Source organism: Equus przewalskii, chromosome 26, assembly GCF_037783145.1.
Source record: "Equus przewalskii isolate Varuska chromosome 26, EquPr2, whole genome shotgun sequence".
Lineage (NCBI taxonomy): Eukaryota > Metazoa > Chordata > Mammalia > Perissodactyla > Equidae > Equus > Equus przewalskii.
In genome coordinates this window covers 7,735,262-7,754,922 of record NC_091856.1, presented here as the reverse complement: position 1 = coordinate 7,754,922, position 19,661 = coordinate 7,735,262, and the positions used below count along the sequence as shown (strand labels likewise).

The 19,661-nt window shown below is 39.9% G+C and overlaps 1 long non-coding RNA gene across 2 annotated transcripts in view; it reads right to left on the bottom strand.

Moving 5' to 3' along the window:
- The window catches only part of LOC139079604 (uncharacterized), a 42,541-nt gene that overhangs the window by 12,807 nt on the left and 10,073 nt on the right, over window positions 1–19,661 (bottom strand). Inside the window, exon 3 of one of the 2 annotated variants that reach the window (XR_011533348.1) lies at window positions 16,285–16,478. The exons of the other annotated variant lie outside the window; for it this stretch is intronic. This is a non-coding gene — a long non-coding RNA (uncharacterized lncRNA). Of the gene's footprint in view, window positions 1–16,284; window positions 16,479–19,661 lie in introns of those variants that run through there. 2 annotated transcript variants of the gene reach the window in all.

The window sequence follows — 19,661 nt, the reverse complement described above, 5'->3', positions numbered from 1 at the left end:
TCACTGGAAAACAGTATGGAGATTTCTCAAAAAATTAAAAATAGAAATACCATATGTTCCATCTATCCCACTACCGTGTATTTATCCAAAGAACTTGAAATCCACAATTCAAAGAGACTTATGCACCCCTATGTTCATTGCAGCATTATTCACAACAGCCAAGACGTGGAAGCAACCCAAGTGCCTAATGACTGATGAATGGATAAAGATGTGGTATACATATACAATGGAATACTACTCAGCCATAAAAAAAGACAAAATCGTCCCACTTGGAATAACACGGATGGAACTTGAGGGTATTATATTAAGCGAAATAAGCCAGATGGAGTAAGACAAACACTGTAGGATTTCACTCATATGTGGGAGATAAACAAATATATGGACAAAGAGAATAGATTAGTGGTTACCAGATAGGAAGGGCATAAGGGGTAAAGGGGCACATATATATGGTGACTGACAAATAATAATGTACACCTGAAACTTCACAATGTTATGAACTATTATGACATCAATTAAAAAAAAGAAAAGCCACACCCAATCTGTTTCACTGTCCATCCCATCTTGCTGACAAGAGCTTACTGATCCTCAAATGGAGAAAGGATTGTGAGGGTCACACTGGTCCTCACTCCCTCAAAGTGAGTCTCATTCCCCAATCTCTCCTGCCAGTTCATTTCCATCTCCCAGTCTTGTGGCCTTTGGGTTTCTTGTGTAAAGTATGTTCTTTCCATGACTCATCTTCTCCATGGCTGACTGTAAGTCAGATCCAGTCTCCTGGAGCTTTCTGTCCTTCTCACAGGATGACTGTCTTGCCTGTGAGAAGCACTCTTCTTTGAACTCTGAAGAATTTTTAACTGAGGGCCACATTATTTCGTCTACCTATTCTCATCAATGTTTCCATATGGATCCCCAAGCCAGAAGACACTCATCCCTTACTTTCTAAAATTATTATTTTTTTCTTTTTACTAATCCACGTTGAAACAGTGTTGGCAAAGTCCTCAGTCTTGCTCTGAGGATAGCTGGCCAAACTGCTGCTCCACAAACAGTGGGATATTCAAAATTCACAACCATTGTTCAAAACTCTTTGTCCACTCTGATCCTTACCTTCAAGGATTCCCCCATATGAATGAACTACGTTAGCAAATGTAACTCTTAACATTCATGAGAAAGCATTCATGAGCTAATAGTTTCTAACCGCTAGCCAATAAGGAAATCATAAGGTGAGTTTATATATGAAAATTCTGATTTCACTTGCCAAAATGGGATAGCTCAAATGAAAAGAAAAAATGATGTTTTCAGTCTATTTCTCTAAAAGAGGTGTTTGGAGTGCTTTTTTACATTCTCCTCACCTGTTGGGGAAATAACGTAAATTTCGCAGGTTAGTTTCAGTGCCTGAGATGGTTGTAGCATTAAGATGCATTTGGCTGCAAATAACAGCAGGGCCTTAAGCAACAATAATGTTCAAGGTTCTCACCTAACAAGAAGTCTGGAGTAGGCAGTCCCAGCAGCACGATGATGTCATGAAGGACCCAGTCTCTTCTCTATCCTTATGTTCTGCCATCTTTTACCACCTCATGGCTACTACACTTCAAGTACAAGTCCTCACAGGGCTGCATGCAAAGCAGGAAGGTAGGGGCTGGAGTGAAAAGCTTTCTCCTTGTGAAGTTCTGTGTTTTTTTTTCCAGGAAGAACAATTTCAGGAAGTGTCCTAGAAGACCTCTCCTTTGTCTCATGGGTGAGATATGGGCCACAGGCCTGCTCTTAGAACATTCACGGGCAAAGGGAAATGAGATAAACACAGTCACAATCCATTCCCTTGTGGACGCGTGGCGCCTGTCTTTCTTGACTTCAAGGGCTCTCTACCCAGCCCCCAAACAAAAAGGGGCTTTTTTCAGCCAGGAAGAAGAGGTATGTGAGTAGCTCGTGGGCAAAATGTGAGCAGTGACTGCCCTGTTGCTGGGGAAGTGATCAAGATTTTTAATATTCTCCCTGGTCTTGCTGCTTTATATGGTACTGAGAAATAGAAGCAGCATGGAGATTTATTTTATTTAGATTAGATTTATTTAACCATGTAGTCACCTGGTTAGGTCATAGGAGCCTTTTGAAAACATAGTGCTACCAGATTAATTGTTTTGAATCACTTCAAAGGGCTTTTGAGAGGCTTAGCTTGTCAGTTTCCCAGAGGCCCATGAGATTGCGTTTTCTTTCTGATATGATAGGACATCTGAGCAACTGAACATGAGACATTATGGGAACAATAAAATCATTGTTGTTAGTTTCAAGGAAGTACAGATACTCAGACTCAAATTGGACTTGGGGATTGACCAGTTGGCAACTGAAAGTTATGCTTTCAACTTATTATTGAACGTTCCTGAATTATTGATTTGGGGCACATGAAAAGCTCTTAACTTTTTTCCAAATTCACGATTTCGGAAAGTGGTCACATGAATTTTGATGTACGGAATGAACCGTGCTGTAAATTTCTGAGTCTCTCTTGGCATGCAAACCTTAATATGTCTGTATTCAATTTCAAGAGAAAATTATGAAGCTGAAATCAAATTACGTTCACCAAGAAAACTCAGTATTCCTGGAAGTTTAGAGGAGAGTCTGACCCGAATCCTAGGGAGATCCCGAAATTTCTAGCAAGGTGAGCAATATTTGACAGTTTACTCTTCAAGAAAGGAACAAGGATGAAGACAAGAACTACAATCAGTTCTACCAACTAGAATTGGAACCGAGAACTCTCCCCAAAAATGATATCCCAAACTCAGTTAATTAATACCTAGAGACACCAGGTCTCACCAGCCTGTGGATACAAATGAAGTCATGCTAATGTTAAATAATGCTTTGTTCCCTTTGTTGTCATACTCTTCTTTACACCCTAAAAGTTTCACTCAAATAGTTCTGGGAATTTCCAAAAAGGTACGTTACATGTACGTGCTCACACAGCTCTTTGCTAGCCACGCTCATCACACAGCGTCTATCTTGTCTTTCTTCTCCTGTTCTGACTCCACACTGCCTGCAAAATAACCCTAAAGGGCCTCTCTCTTGCCTCTGCTTATTGTAGCCATTTTGGGATCAGCAGTGCCTGTGCCAAGGAGACTATTTTTTAATGCATACCAAACTATCAGGTCTCCAGGCGAGGCTAGACTTTGGCTCAGTGAGAACAAATGCCTTACCATGACAAAGGTTTATTTCTCACTGACACAGAATCTAATAAAGAGCTGGGCAACCCTTTAGGGCAGCTATTTTCCATGTAGTAACTGAGTGATTTAGGCTGAGGAAGCTTTCATAGTCCTGTAGCTGTCCCATCAGGAGCAGGAAACCTCCCTGATTAATGCAGGAGGCTTAAAGAGACACTCACCAGATAGAGGACTTAATGGTTACTCGCTAGCTCTCCTCTGCTTCCAAGTGCAGGTGGTCAGAGCCATGGCTCCACTCAACTGGAAGAGGGCCCAAAGGTGCAGAGAGCTCTTTCATGTGTGTGAAAGGGGAGAAGAAGAGATTTTGGTGAACACTAGTAATATCTACGTTACAGATCACAGGTTTACAGGTTTACAGGTCAGTCCTGGGTTCTATGAAAAACTGGAAACAAGGGCCCTCTCTCCAGCTCTGTGCTCTGTTTTGTCACCTGATCTTGGAATCAGTACTGCCTATGCCCAGAGTCCCTAAAACTTTCTCATGAGTAAGCGCTAGTCCTAATTTCTCTTTCTAAAGGAGCTTCAACATCCTCCAAGAATGGAGGTGAGGAGGGAATGCTGTGCCATCTCTCCCATTCTGACTCATTTTTTTTCTTTTTCATGACAAATTTACATATACCCCTTTTTTCCCAATCCTCCTTCAGACTGTCTGACTTGTTTACTGCTGTATCATAAAGTTAAAGCCCAGTACCTGGAACTCAGAAATGTGTTAATGAGTAGATTAACAGATGAGTGGATAAATGGATGGATGGATGGAATGGATAGATGGGTGGATGGATGGATGGATGAGTGGTTGGATGGATGGATGGACAGATGGATGGATGAATGGGTGGATGGGTGAATGACGGTTTCCTCTCTATCCACAGATGAAGCTCAAGGGGAGCCTGTTTCCATTTTCTGTTTATCCTCTGAACTTCTCCTGTCACCTTGATCCTAGCTGCAGTCCTTCTGTCTTGGATACCATTGTTGTCTCTTTTTGGGCTCCCTTTGGATTTGGACCTCGTTTAAGATTAATTATGGGAATGTCAGAATTTCAGTTTAGGGGTGAAATCCTACCATTCAGACTTTTTCAGGGATTTCTAATTGACGAATGTGCACATGAGAACAATAACCAAATGGAAAATAAAATACCTTTTTATTAACTAATAAATAAGCACCCAATTGTCTCCCAGTACAGAGATCTTTGTTCAGCCAAATCAGATTATGCTGTTTAGGCCTGGAATCCTAAGGAAGTCTTCCATCACTCAGGAGTGATGGAAGGATCTGGAACAGACCAGATGCAATTTATACACAAATGTAGAACAGAGAATTGCCTGGCTCTGACCTAGTACACTGCACTAAGGGGACTGTAATTGCAAAAGGGGGAACATCAGCTTAGAGACTTGATATTCTAGTAAAACGTGCTTGGTAACTGCCCTGTGCTTTGAGCACTTGAGTAACTAATTCTTTCTCCCTCAGGAAGAAGCTAGCAAGAAGGGTAGAGGGTGTGGGAGCAGCAGAAATGCTCCTTCCCCTACAGTCCAAGACAGAAATGGGAGGAGAGCTGGCTGGGAGTTCTCCATCTCCTCCCCCTTACATGATTAGCTCTTCGCTCTTCAGCTTGAATGCCATCTTCACTCCCCCCTTGCCCTTCAGTCCTCTCCCCAGGGTCACACCCACTCCACTCCATGACAAACTGTCTCCAGAACTCCAGTCTAGGCCAGTCTTCTCACTCCACTACACCTGCTTACTAGAGAGGCAAGTTCAAATTCTAGGCTTATTACTGCACTTTTGTATAAAGTCCTTTTTTTAAAAAATGCAAAACTTCGTATCTGTTAACACTGGTTTATGGATAAACTTCTTTTTGCCTACAGATGGATTTCTGATCAAGTGGTCCATCATTGGCAATTCTTGGCAATCTGACCACAAGGAATGGCCTATAGCTAGATTCTGCAGCTGAGCCGGGATCTGCCTCTCCTTAACATATTTGGTATAAAATAACAAAAAGTCATCTAGAATAATGAAAAGAAATTTTGTGAACAAAAGGCCATGAAGTGTTGCCCATAATATAGACAGTGTGGGAAGAGAAACTTTGGTTGAGGCAAAATCAATATTCTCCTGCTAGCTTCTTTCTGTCAACCTCTCCCACTGTCTCCCAATTATATGCCATCATCTCCCCCATTCACCTTCCCTTCTACTGGCCTGAATAAGTGTGAATAGTCACTGTTTATGCCATAAATATCAGCCTATTTGGATATTTCTTTGTTAGTTAACAAAGATCTTCTTCGCTTCCCACTCATAGTGCTGTTTATCGAATAGTTCTGTCAACAAAATTTTAGAATAGATGGAGTGCAAAATGCTTCAAAACATTCTCGTTACTGCAGAAACTTTACAAGAAAAAAAACTGAAGTGGTTAAAAGACTTATAAGTAGTTTCATAGACACTCCACCACAGAAGATGGCCAATAAGCACAGAAAAAGATGCTCCAGACTATCAGTCATCAGGGAAAGGCAAATTGAAACCATAATGAGATACTACCACACTCCCTCTAGAATGGCTAAACTTTTTTAACTGACCATATCAAGTGTTGGTGAGAGTGTGGAACAACTAGACTCTCTTGCACTCCTGGTGGTAATGTAAAATGGTATAGCTACTTTGAAAAACAAGTAGGCATCTTCTTGGAAAGTTAAAAATACACCTATTGTTTGATGAGATCCAGCCATTCCACTTCTAGGTATTTATCCCAAGAAAAATGAAAACATATGTCTACAAGGAGACTTGTACATGGATATTTATAGAGCTTTCTTTGTAATAGTTAAAAACTGGAAACCACTCAAATGTCCATCAGCAACAAACGGATAAGCACCCTGAGGAATATCCATATAACGGAATACTGCTCAGCAATGAAAAGGATGAATCTCAAAATAATTATACTGAGAGAAAGAAGCCAGACCAAAAAAAGAGTATGTATTGTATGATTCCATTTAAATAAAACTCTAGAAAATTCAAACTAATCCCTATGGTGACAGGAAGCCAATCAGTGTTGCTTGGAGGTGGGGTGGGGTAAGGTGGGGAGGAAGAGTTTATAAACATACATAAAGAAACATTTAGAAGTGATGGATATGTTCAATATCTTGATTGCAGTGATGACTTGGTTTCATGGATGTATACAACGTCAAAACATCAAATGTTGTACTTTACAAATGTGCAGTTTATTATAAGTCAATTATATCTTAATAAAGTTGTTATTTAAAAAAGACTTAATATAGTAGTTTTTGCACCAGCCAAAGATGAAAGAACTGGCTTGCATCTTTTCATTAAGTTTCAAACTGCTCTCCGAAAGCTCTTTCTAGAGTGTAGGTCAGCAGGGAGGAGAGGTGAGTTGGCTGAGTTACCTACCACCCCACTGCGTTTTTACCTGTTAGTTTATAGTTTCTCTAAAGACTTACTTCAAAAAAGGCCAGGTTTAAGGGGGAACAAAAAGAAAAAAATGGAAAAGTCTTTAAAATCTGCTAGGTCGTCTGATCTCTAATGCCTACTAGCTATAACATTTTATGAATCTAAAGTTCTATAAATGAGTTTGGTAATATACTGTCTCTTTGATTGAAGATGACCTCATATTAAAAGACACACCATTATCTCTAGGTTTTAACCGCTTTTTAGGAGGAACAAAAGCAGTAGCAGTATATTAAAAGCATACATTATAAGATTCACTCCAGGTTCAAAAACATTAAAAAGTATGATTTAGAATCGTCACTGTAGCACGTGGTCCCAGGGTTGGAGCAAGGGATGTGCAGGGCCTGTCTCTGCAAACTCGAGGTGCCCAGATTGCGGTCTCAGCACCACAGCTAGCCTCAGGCACTGTCTCCTGAAAGAAGCAGCCATACACTAAAACCCCAAACTTCACACCTTGCACAGGTTTTTCTCTTTGCCCAGAATCTGTAGAAGCCCCAATACTAGGGTTGTATCCAGAATCCATCTCACCTTTTAAAAATGTAAATTGGTTTTCATTCACTCATTCATTCAACAAAAATTTATTGTCCACTTACTGTTCTAGGCTCTGGGAATAGAGCAAGAAACAAGACAGATGCGAGTCCCTGTCCTTATAGAGCTTATATTCTAGAAAGGGAAACAGATTTTTTAAAAGTATACAAATAAAATAATAATATGGTTTCAGAGGATCTAAGTGCTATAAGAAGAAACAAAGCTGTTTAAGAGTGTAGAAGCTGTGTGGGCTATTTCTGATAAGGTATCGTGAAGGCTTCTCTGAAGAACCAACATTTAAGTGGGGACAAAAATGATATGAATAAGCTATGTAAATATTTAGAGTATAGGATGCCAGGCACAAAGGACAGCACATTGCACAAGCTCCTGAGGTAGACATAAGCTTAGCTTGTTTAAAGAGCAACAAGAAGGTCAACGTGGCTGAAATACAATGGAGGGGGAGTGGTCAGAGATAAGGTAAGAGAAGGAGGCTCTCTTAGGCCACAGTAAGGAGCTGGCATTTTATTCCTAGCCTTATGGGAAACTATCAGAAATTTAAGAAGTTTCTGAACCATCCACTGAATCATCTGGGTATAATGTTGACGTCCGCATTCTTAACTAATCTCTTACAGACTCCCAGATTCCCTCTGTCACAAGTACAGAATACAAAGGTACAGAGAAAACTGAATTTGTGCTAGAACTCAAGGAAAAGGGCCAGTCACACACAACAGACGTAGGGGAATTTCTGCAAGATATGGTGCAGAAGGGACTGGTTTGAAAAATGGCCAATCCTACCTACTGCAACTCAGCCCTAAGAAGGAACAACTGACCAAGTGACCTGGATGCCAGCAGAACCCATCCATAGCCTCAGGGGTTGGGGCTGGAGATGAAGGTGTAGCAAGAGATGGTCAGGGGGTATATCTGGACCCAACCAACCACTCCAGGACAGTTTACCTGGCGCTGGAGGCACCCTATCTTACACCACTAACAAAAATTAACTGCAAATGGTTTAAAGACTTAAACGTAAAATCTGAGACCTTAAAACTCCTAGAAGAAAATCTAAAGAAAAAGCTCCTTGACATTGGTCTCATCGAGAGTCTTTTGGATGACACCAAAAGCACCGGAAACAAAAGCAAAAATAAACAAGTGGGATTACATCAAACTAAAAAGCTTCTACACAGCAAAGAAAACAATCAACAAAGTGAAAAGGCAACCTATGAAATGGAAGAAAATATTTGCAAGCCATATACTTGTTAAGAGGTTAAGATACAAAATATGTAAGGATTGCATACAACTCAATAGCAAAAACCAAATAATCCAATTTTAAAAATAAGCAGAAGACCTGAATAAACTTTTTTCCAAAGAAGACATACAAATGGCCAACAGGTACATGAAAAGGTGCTCAATATCACTAATCACCAGGGAAATGCAAATCAAAACCACAATGAGATATCACCTCACACCTGTTAGAATGGCTGTCATTAAAAAAACAAGAGATTGGGACCGGCCCAGTGGCCCAGCAGTTAAGTGCGCACATTCCTCTTCGGTGGCCTGGGGTTTGCCGGTTCGGATCCCGGGTGTGGACATGGCACCACTCGGCAAGCCATGCTGTGGTAGGCGTCCCACATATAAAGCAGAGGAAGATGGGCATGGATGTTACCTCAGGGCCAGTCTTCCTCAGCAAAAAGAGGAGGATTGGCAGCAGATGTTGGCTTAGGGCTAATCTTCCTCAAAAAACAAAAAAACGAAAAACCAAGAGATAGCAAGTGTTAGGGATATTGCGGAGAAAAGGGAAGTCTTGTTCACTGTTGGTGGAAATGTGAACTGGTACAACCACTGTGGAAAACAGTATGGAGGTTCCTTTAAAAATTAAAAACAAAACTGCCATATGATTCAGCTTTAGGGAACTGGAATTGGCCACCCCAAGATATGTCTCTTTGGCATGAGGATTATTTTGGGCTGGTTACTTTTAAAAACTGCAGACAGGAAAGAAACTCTGAAAAGTAGAATTTACTTATCCTTTGTTAAGAGACATTTACATTTGTAAAGGAAATCTCCGTCTGTAAAGGTGTCTTCCTCTCTGTACCAGGAAGAAGGAGGGATGACCTTATCTCTAGAAACTCTTATCAACATGGAAGGCAAGGACTGAAGTCTGCATAATAACCTGACTCTTGTTTACTGTGCTTGTGTGGTAATGTCCCATGATTGATGCTCTCCCACCCCCAACATACTCCTTTGTCTTTAGCTGAAGATGATATTTAAGGTGGTGGCTTCAGCCATTTTGGTGAGTTGCTCAGTTTGGCTGAGCATCTCCCATGTATACATGTTATAAAGCTTTGTTTAATTTTCTCCTGTTATTCTGTCTCACGTGAATTTAATTCGTTCTCTGGCCAGAAGGACCCAGAGCAGGTAGAGGAAATGCCTTCTCCCCTACACAGCAATCCCACTTCTGGGTATACATCCAAAGGAATTGAAATCAGAATCTCAAAGAAATATTTCCACTCTCATATTCATTGCAGAATTATTCACAATAGCCAAGACATGGAAGTAATCTAAATGTCCATCGACAGATGAATGGATAAAGAAAATGTGGGGTATACATACAATTGAATATTATTCAGCCTTAAAAAAGAAGGAAATCTTGTCATTTGTGATAACATGGATGAACCTGGAGGACATTATGCTAAGTAAAATACTCTAGACACAGAAAGACAAATACTACATGACACCACTTATAAGAGGAATCTAAAATAGTCAAACTCATGGAACAGAGAGAATCGAATGGTGGTTTCCAGGGACTGGGGGGAGCAGGAAACTGAAAGGTATTAGCCAAATGAGATGCAGTTTCAGTTATGTAAGATTAATAAGTCCTTGAGATCTATTGTACAGCATAGGGCTGACAGTTAACAATAGTATATTGTATAATTTAAAATCTGCTAAAATCTTATGTTAAATCTTATGTGAAATCTTTGCTAAGATCTTTTGTTAAACATTATTATCACACACAAAAAGTAACAATAATGAAAGAGCTGGGGAGGAAACTTTTGGAGGTGATGACTGTGTTTTTGTCTTATATAGTGATGGTTTCATGGGTATATACTTATCTCTAAACTCATCCAGTGGTATGTATTAAATATGTATAGCTTTTGTATGTCAAAACATAAACAAATAAAAGCTAAATTAAACGGAAAAAAAATTGTCCATATTTCCCTTCATTTGGATGTCTCACAAATTTTGAGAGAGTCCATCTTCGCTTTCCGTGTGAGACGATCAGAGGCTATCTGAGGCCTCCTCATGTAAGAGTGTGCAAATGGAAACATTAATTCACTATAAAAATAAATGATGAAAAGAAGGGAATCAATCTAGGAACAAGAGAAATATCTTCCTATAAAATATAGTTGCTGCCACAAACAAATTTTAGAAAATTTCTAAGTCAAGTGTTTGCAAGATTCAAGAGGACCTTGAATCTACAAATCATGTAGTTGTGAAACAATGAAAAAATTAGTAAAAAGAATAAAATGAAAAGATCTAAATATACCTGTTGGTTGTAGTGATTTTGATAAGTATGTCTAGGTCCCAAAGTTCTGAACCCTGTCCTGCCAACTCCTTTCAATCCCTTGGCATAGGCCACTCCCTCAAGCACGTGTGCAAGCGACAAAGTAGGGCAAAATCATCCCCAAACCCTGCTGTCATCATCCGTGTGAGTCGGGTTAGACCGTGTGACTCGTGCCTAGATGTGGCATCCTCCTGCCTGGGGGACTTCAACTCTGGTTCTTGCTTAGTCGTCTAACTGGAGGAAGCAGTTTTTAAATGGGGGAGGACCCCAGAGTCCTCCTACAGTACCGGCTGCACGGGAGCCAAGAGAGAAGCAATTCAACAGGAAACATCTAAAAAGAGAGATCCCCCAAACCAAGAGGCATGGGAGCATTTATCGTAACCCAGTTCTACTTAAGCTGTCTTTATCCTTCAGACTAGATGTGCTAATTCTTTTCAGACCTCAGAGGAGAAAGCCTTCAGCACCCCTCAGAAGATGGAGCGTGTGGCCTGCACTTCCCCATCCTGTGCTCCTGTAGGCTTCACCGGGATCTGGAGACCCCCTCACCACCTTGAGCGTAAACACCTCTCTTACAGCACTTAGTGCATTGCATTATCTGCTACAGCTCCTCTTTCCCTTGCCTGTGTGAGCTGAAGGAAACCAGCATATGTCATCCCTAAAAGTGCCACTTTGGCATAAAGATTATTTTGAGTTAAAGGCACCCAAAACCCAGCATACGCTGGGGTTTTTTTTTTTTTTTTTTTTTTGTGAGGAAGATTGCCCCTGAGTTAACATCTGTTGCCAATCTTCCTCTTTTTACTTGAGGAAGATTGTTGCTGAGCTAACATATTCCTCTGCTTTGTATATGGGACACTGCAACAGCATGGCTTAAAGAGTGGTGTGTAGGTCTGTGCCCGGGATCCGAGCCGTGAACCTCAGGCTGTGTGCAGCTTAACCACTACACCACCGGCCAGTCAGTCCCCTGATCTTCCTTTTTATTCCTGAAAGACTGAGATGAAACTCCCATGTGAAAGATGTCCTCCCTACATGGGGAGGAAAGAAAAATTTTAATCACTAGAGACAGAAGATGAGGCTGAGAAACCTGTGCAAACAAATCTTGTTAAACTAATCTTTATCATCCTAGTCTCTTCTCCATCCTTAACTGCCCTAACCCAGTCCCTTTTAATTGTCACATTTTTACAATTTACTACTTTTGTCCAACTTAGTCTATAAGGGTTGGGCTCTGACTGCTTCTTTGGGTCTTTTTCCTGTGGGGCCTCCCACGTATATGAAAATATCTATACACTTGTCTCCTGTTAATATGAGGCTGTTAATATGTTAATATGTTTTATGTTGATTTAACTCTCAGGCCCAGCTGGAGACCCCAAGAGGGCAGAGGTAAAGTTTTGTCTTCCCTACAGCCCCTCAAGGTAAGACTATTGACTGAGCTGGTCTTTTCCATCCTTTGGAGCAATGCCTGCGACCCACTGGGCCCTCAGCAACTGTATTTGGCAGAGGAATGAAACCATCTGTGAGAAACAAAAGATATTAACATTCCCGGGATGACCAGATTCTATCTTATAATGTTCAATCATTTCTCCTGCTTTCTTTTCTGTTTTTTTTTTCCTCCATCACATATTATAATTAACAATTTATATGGCCCTCGCACACGCAATATTGCAATTAATTCTCACAGTTCTGTTGGGAGTAGATATCTGCCTACATTTCCTAGATGAGAAATCTGACCTTTGAACAGGTGAAGTGAGTTGTTCAAGGTCACATAGCCAGAAGGAGTAGAATGGAGAAAATAAGCTAGGTTTTCTGACTTTAGACTCCATGATCTAATTTAGGTCACTTCACTGTTTTTCTTTGGATTTTTTGCAAGCTTTAGTCTTAGTTTAATTGTCTGCAATAGCATGCTTGCACACACACACACACACACACACACACACACATGCACATTGCACATAAATTGGCAAAATGAAGATAGCTTTCTCTGGCTCCCCTTATTCCTGTTTTGTAAATATGATCACTGATTTTAAAAGATTCAAACAAAATAACACTGGTTCTCAAACTTGATTGCAGGTTGGAATCACCTGGACCTCACCCCAATGATTCTGACCTTATTGGTCTAGAGGGGGCTGAGCGTTCAGATTTTTAGTGTGCTACCTACGTTGAGAACCACTGCAATACAGAAGAATGTAAAGAAATGGAAAAAAACCCTAACACTACACTCGGATATAACCTCCACTGTTAAGATTTTGGTGACTGACTTTTTTCATAGAAATACACACTCAATTATACAAAACCAGGATATCATACAAGTTGTTAGGTAATTTGGTTTCTTTACCCACATCCCCCCGACTCCCAACCCTGCACCTTGTGTGTATAGCACATACATAGATTTTAATGCATTTTTAGTGTTCCATTGTATGAATGTAATACAATCACTTTAAAAATCTCCTACTGATGGATGTTTACATATTTTTAAATTTTTCTGCTAAAATCAGCACTGCAAAAAATGCCCTTGTGCACACTTTTATACCACTAGGTTTGTTATATCACTACTATGTATTTCTGAAGTCTGATTTATGTTTCATTATTATATTCTCTCCTCACCTAAATTAAGGAAGGAAGGAAGGAAGAAAAGGAAGGAAGGAGGGAGGGAGGGAGGGTGGAACAGGGGGAGAAAAGAAAGAAAGAAGAAAAGAAAAAAGATATGAAAGGCAAGTTCGAAAAACAGAAGACCTGGCTCTCTTACATATTTCCTGGACTAATTTTAGAGATGACACATATTGGCCCTTTTCAATGTTGACTTCCAAGCATGCCATTGTGTGGAAGATAAGGCAAAGTCCCGTTTCCTGGTTCCTCTATGGCCCATTTTCTGTAGCGCGAGGATGAACATTCAGGAAGCAACAAGCCAGGGATTCTCCAGAGGCAGGTTTCCCAGCAGGGAGTCCATTAGCCACAAGAGGTCACTAGGGGATAAAGGACCGCTGCTTCTCTGAGCAAACTCTTCCCAGCAGAGCACAGCAGTTTTCAGGGTGTTTGTTGGTGACGGCAGGAATCACAGGGACAGAGTGAACTCATAGGATACCAGGATTCCGGACTTACTGTAGACACTGATTTTCGAGATGTAAAGGAAAACATTTCTTTTTCCCAATCACACCACCAGCCACTGTTTGAGGAATTATCTTGCCATCACAGAAAGGTTGTGGAGAGAGAAGTGGTTAAGCACGCAGGCTTCGGAATCACATATACTGGGATCATATCTCGGCTCAGTGTGACCTGGAGCAAATTACACAAGCTCTCTAAGCCTCCATTTCTTCATCTGGAAATGGTGATGATGATGACACTACCTATCAAATGCAAGAAGTATGTAAAATGCTTGGTTCATGTTAAAGCTAAATAAATGCTAGTTGCTTTGGTGTCTACCATTGATACTGGAGGGGAGATGAGTACAGTTTGGGGCAATTTAAGTTAGAGGTGGTGGAACGTTAGAAAGGAGACAACAGCAAGAGCAGAGTGAAGCATCTGCACTCATACACAGCTTATGCGGGATTCCTAGACACACTCTTGGCTACGCAATCTGGCAGTATGTTTTGGGGTTTTTTTAGATAGATTTTATTTTATAAACAAAAGAGCTCCTTTTTTGTTTTTGGTGAGGAAGATTGGCCTTGAGCTAGCATCTGTTGCCAATCTTCCTCTTTTTGTTTGAGGAAGATTGTCCATGAGCTGATGTCTGTGCCAGTCTTTCTCTAAGCCAATCTTTCTCTATTTTGTATGTGGGACGCTGCCACAGCATGGTTTAATGAACAGTGTGTAGGTCCATGCCCAGTATCCGAACCAGTGAACCCTGGGCCGCCAAAGCGGAGCATGCAAACTTAACCACTATACCACCGGGCCCACCCTCAGAAAAGCATTTTTATAAGAACTTTCAGAAAATGCTACTATAGATATGGATCAAGGAGAAAAACATGACAGAAAAGTACATGGGTAAAATGAAGTTGTGTCTACGAGATGCCAAAATATTTAAATGAAAAAATTTAGTAGGTTATCTGGCTAAAACTTGGCATCATGCAAAATTTCTAAAAGGACTTTCATATTTACTTATTCATCCTCATCACACATCTGCTGCCTTTACAGTATTCCATTCAGCTAGTACAAAGGGCTGGTACTTAAGCTCCAAGAGCCTGTGGAGGAATATGAAATATTTTAACTCTCCTTCCTAATGAAAACACTTGAAGCACCTCCCTACACGTATTGCACTTTTTCCCAAAAATAATTGATTTGGAATCAATACGTACAATTCTCTAATCAAAATGCTCTAGATTACTGGACACTTTGACCATATGGGCCATGCTGGAGCAATAGATGCAACTGGCAATATGGGATTTTTTTTAGCAGTTACTCAATGATTTTATTTAACCTTCAGCAGTGACTAATGAACGCTTCAAGCTAGCACAGGACTAATGTGCTTCACACAGAATAATGTCTTCATATTACATTATCAATTGACCAGCAATATGTTTCGAGGACTAAAAGTGTTTGCAATAGTCAGTGTACAAAGTGTGACAAAAGACATCCCAAAATACAACAGCTTAAACTAGGTAGTAACGTATTCCAAGCTCACTTAATATTTGGCAGGTAGACAGTCCAGAGCTGGCTTTATGGGTGTTGGACCTGTGCAGTCACACAGAGCTCCACTCTCAGAAGGGGCCACAGCTTGGTTTAATGTGCTGCTGTTGCCATCTAGAAATTCTTAATAATTTTATCTTTGAATTTGTGTTGTGTAAGTAAAGCCCAATGGAACAATGGAACATGCACGTAAGCCGAGAAACATGCCGGAAGTGTGTCTGCCGTTCCTTGTGCTCCATTTGCACATAGTGTTGGCAATGCTCTATGAGCACAGAATTCCAGTGGACCTGCAATGCATGGGAGTTTGGGGAGACTCACAGTGAATACACGTTAAGTGTGTTATGTCTGTGACTAAGTTAGGGGCTGGGGGAGCGCATGGACCGCCCTGGGAGGCCAAGCCTTCCATTTGACCCAGAAATTGTTTCTAATCCAGAAAGAAAACGATAACTTTCTAAGAAACATGAACAACCGAGGAAACATCACATCCTTTCTTACTTGTGTTCCTTCCCTGTACTAACCAGCCACTTACATTGAAAATGATGACACAGAAAGACAGGGAAACGTCTAGTCCCTTTTCCCTTAGGCTTTCCTTACTCATCAGCAAGCTGAAGACAGAGAATGTTGACAGGATATGTGTGTATCGAGAAGTGAAACAAAAACAGTTGAGTTAGCTTTGTGCAGAATTTCTACTCTTCTAGAAAGAATAAAATACATATGTATATATGACCAAAACACAAGTTGTGTAATTTTGGTGATTCTGCACACGAGTTAAATGCTCTTATATGTACGTGCATTTAAAACTGGCATTGTGCAATACAAAGATAAATGGTAAAAATTCACATTACCAATCTAAATCTTGGGTCTTTTTTACTTAGAACAACATTAAATAGCAAGAAAAAATACCATGAGAAATCAAAAGAGAGAAAGAGAAATCAAAATCAACCACGGAAGAAAGAGAAAACTTTACATTTTATTGCCTTTGATAGCAGTTCTCCGCTACTTTTTGAACAAGGAACCCCACATTTTCGTTTTGCACTGGGCCCCGCAAATTATAGCTGGCGCTCCTACTATCTTCAACCTGTGGTTTCCACTTGTGGGTTCAATGTGACTGCTTCAGCTTTTGTCATCTTCCAGCCAGTGAAGAGCTGGAGAAAGACCAGGGACTTGAAGCACGATTCGTTTATGTGCCCGCGCCACTAGACTCAGATCCCATCTGTCAGAGCTTAGTCACACAGCCACATCGAACTGGAGGCTGGCGGCTAAAATATCTTTAGCCACGCAGCTGTACACCCAGCTGAAACCCTACTACTTTAGAAGAAGGGGAAAATGGATATTGGAGAACAATTTGCATGTAGCCACAGTATTCATTCAATTTGACCTGATATTTCCAGTCCTAAGAATTTATCTTAATGAAATAACAGAAATGTGTAAAAAGTTTTGAGTATAAGGATATTCACTGCATCATTTTTTATAGTTAAAGCAAAGAAATTAGAAACAACCCTGGTTTTCAAGACAGAAATTAGTTAAATAAATAAAGGCCTAAATATACGCTGGAAAATTATAGACCTACTAAAAATTATGTTCTCAAAGAATATTCAATGGTATAGGAAAATGCTCAAGATGTACTGGTACATGAGACAAGCAGAATGCAAAACTCTACATACAATACAATTCCAATGCCCGTTTTCAGCTTCATGGGTATTGTCGGGTTTACCATAAGGATCAAGGGAACAAGACAATAGACCTCACAGAGTAAATTTCTCACAGTGTTGTGTGGACCACAGCCCTGCAGGATCAGAAACTGTACTTTGTTTATAGACTCAGCACAGATTTGTCTCTTAGAATGAGATATTTTAACCAGAATCATAAGATAAATACATACACCAGGAAGGCAATTTTATTCATTTACGATGAGGTACAACAGTGACATGAACTGCATATGTATTATATAATATAGCATTATATTAGATGATAATACAGCCTACAAAGGCAATTTCAGTGCAGTAACAAAGTAGAAGGTTTTATTCTTAGGGAATTCTCCATGACGATTTTTTGAGAAAAGCAGCCAGAGTGAGAAAACAACTATATTTCTCAGAGGACTCTAAACATCCCTCTGTAAAGAAACATGAATAAATCTGAATTTTGTAAGTGCTTTTGGTCATGTGACCTTGAAGGAACCCTGGAGTAATATTCCATGGATGCATAAAAACCAAAGAAATTAATGGTTTTTTAATCTACATTATAGCAACTGTTTAAAAAAATCACTTTAAAAATGGCCGGATTTTGATCATATTTACTATTCTATTTTTGAAAGATGAAAAGATTTAACATATATATCAATTAAAGAAAATTTTTTTTTTTTTTTTTGAGGAAGATTAGCCCTGAGCTAACTGCCGCCAATCCTCCTCTTTTTGCTGAGGAAGGCTGGCCCTGAGCTAACATCTGTGCCCATCTTCCTCTACTTTATATGTGGGATGCCTGCCACAGCATGGCTTGCTAAGCGGTGCCATGTCCGCGCCCAGGATCCAAACCAGTGAACCCCCAGGCAGCCGCAGCGGAGCGCGTGAACTTAACCACTCGGCCACGGGGCAGGCCCCTAAACTCTGTACTTTTTATTCTCTTTGTTGTCTTAATTCACTGTCTAGGACAATGTTGAACAGAAGTGGTGATATCAGGTGTATTTGTCTTATTCCTTACCCTAAACAAAATGCTGCCAACATTTCACTATTGTCTATGATGCTTGATATAGGTTTTTCATAGATACTTTTGTTGATAAGAAGTCTTGAATCACGAGTTTTGTCTAACACTTTTTCATTAAGAGAAGATTGTTTTCCTTCTTTAATCTGATAATATAATCACATGTTATTTGATCTTCTCCTGATAAACTACGTTTGCACTTCTGCGATAAATCCATACCATGGTCACTTTTAGAAGTTACTGTATTCAACTAAGACTTTGTTTAGAATTTTTCCATCTGTGTTCGCTGAAGAGATGGGTTGTAATTTTCCTCTTTCATACTGTGGAAATTGAGAAAGGAAACCTTAACTAAATTGGAGCTGGGAAGGCCTGCGGAGGGAGCTCTCGTGCCCTACCACAACAGCAATCACAGCAATTACCAACAGAGGGAGGCTCGATCCTCTGCAGGAAGTAAAACTGCATTACTGCCGAAGGAGGCTCTCTCTCCCCGCCTCGTAACAGCCCAGCCAATGAGAAGCGCAGCAGATCAGCCAATGAGAAGCGGTGGCAGCCCTGAAGTGTTACTTTCCCCCCATGGACTTCCACTTAGAACAGCCCCTCCCTACTCCCCTTTTTCCTCTGTAAAGTCAGCTCCCCACCTTTGTCTTCTGGATTTGCCTGTGATTTGCCATGGCATGCACACTGCAGATTGCAATTCTTGTGGCTATTCCTGAATAAACCCATTTTGAGATAATATGATAGGCAAATTTGCTTTTTCAAGTTGATGATACTATCTTGTCAGGTTTGGGTTTCAGGTTTATGTTAGTCCCATAAATACATTGGGTAGCATCCCCTCTTTCTGTTCTCTGGAATGATACCGAGTAAATCAGAAGCGTTTTTTTGGTGATTAAAACAAACCAATGAAAGTGTGTGGTCCTAGAATTCTCTTGTGGAAACATCAACTTCAGTTTGTATTTCTTTAATTGTTATTCTATTTCTTCTCGAGTCAGTTTTCTTAGTTATATTATTTCAGTAATTGTCCATTTTAGTTAGGTTTTCAAATATGTGGGCAACTAGTTTCTTGATATCCTTGTCAAACTTTTGATACCTTTTTTTTATTCTTAATATTGATAAAGAAAAGAAAAGTCAAAATAATCTTGGCAGAGGGTTAGTCAGTTTATTCGTTTTTTTCAAAGAGTAAATTTTTACCTCTCTTTTGTTTCCACTCATATGTTTTCTTTACATTTATTCTGTTTTCAATTTAAGTAGGATTCTTAGCTCAATTTTTGGTCTTTCTGCTCTTCTAATATAGGGATTTAAGGCAAAAAAAAATTCTTTAGGTGCTGCATCTCCAAATCTTCAAGACAAATTATGTCCATTATTTAATTCAAAATATTTTCTAATTTCCATTGTAATTTTCTCTTTGGCCTATGAATTAATCAGAAGTATGTTTCTTTATTTCCAAATACATGGAGTTTTTCCAGTTATTTTTGTTATTGATTTCTAATTTACTCATACTAGGTTTGTATAATATAGCAAGCCTCTGGAATTTCCTGAGACATGTTTCATGGCCTGGGATGTGGTCAACTTTTGTAAATATTCTAAGCACCCTTAAAAATAATACGTATTCTGTAGTTATCGGATGCAGTGTT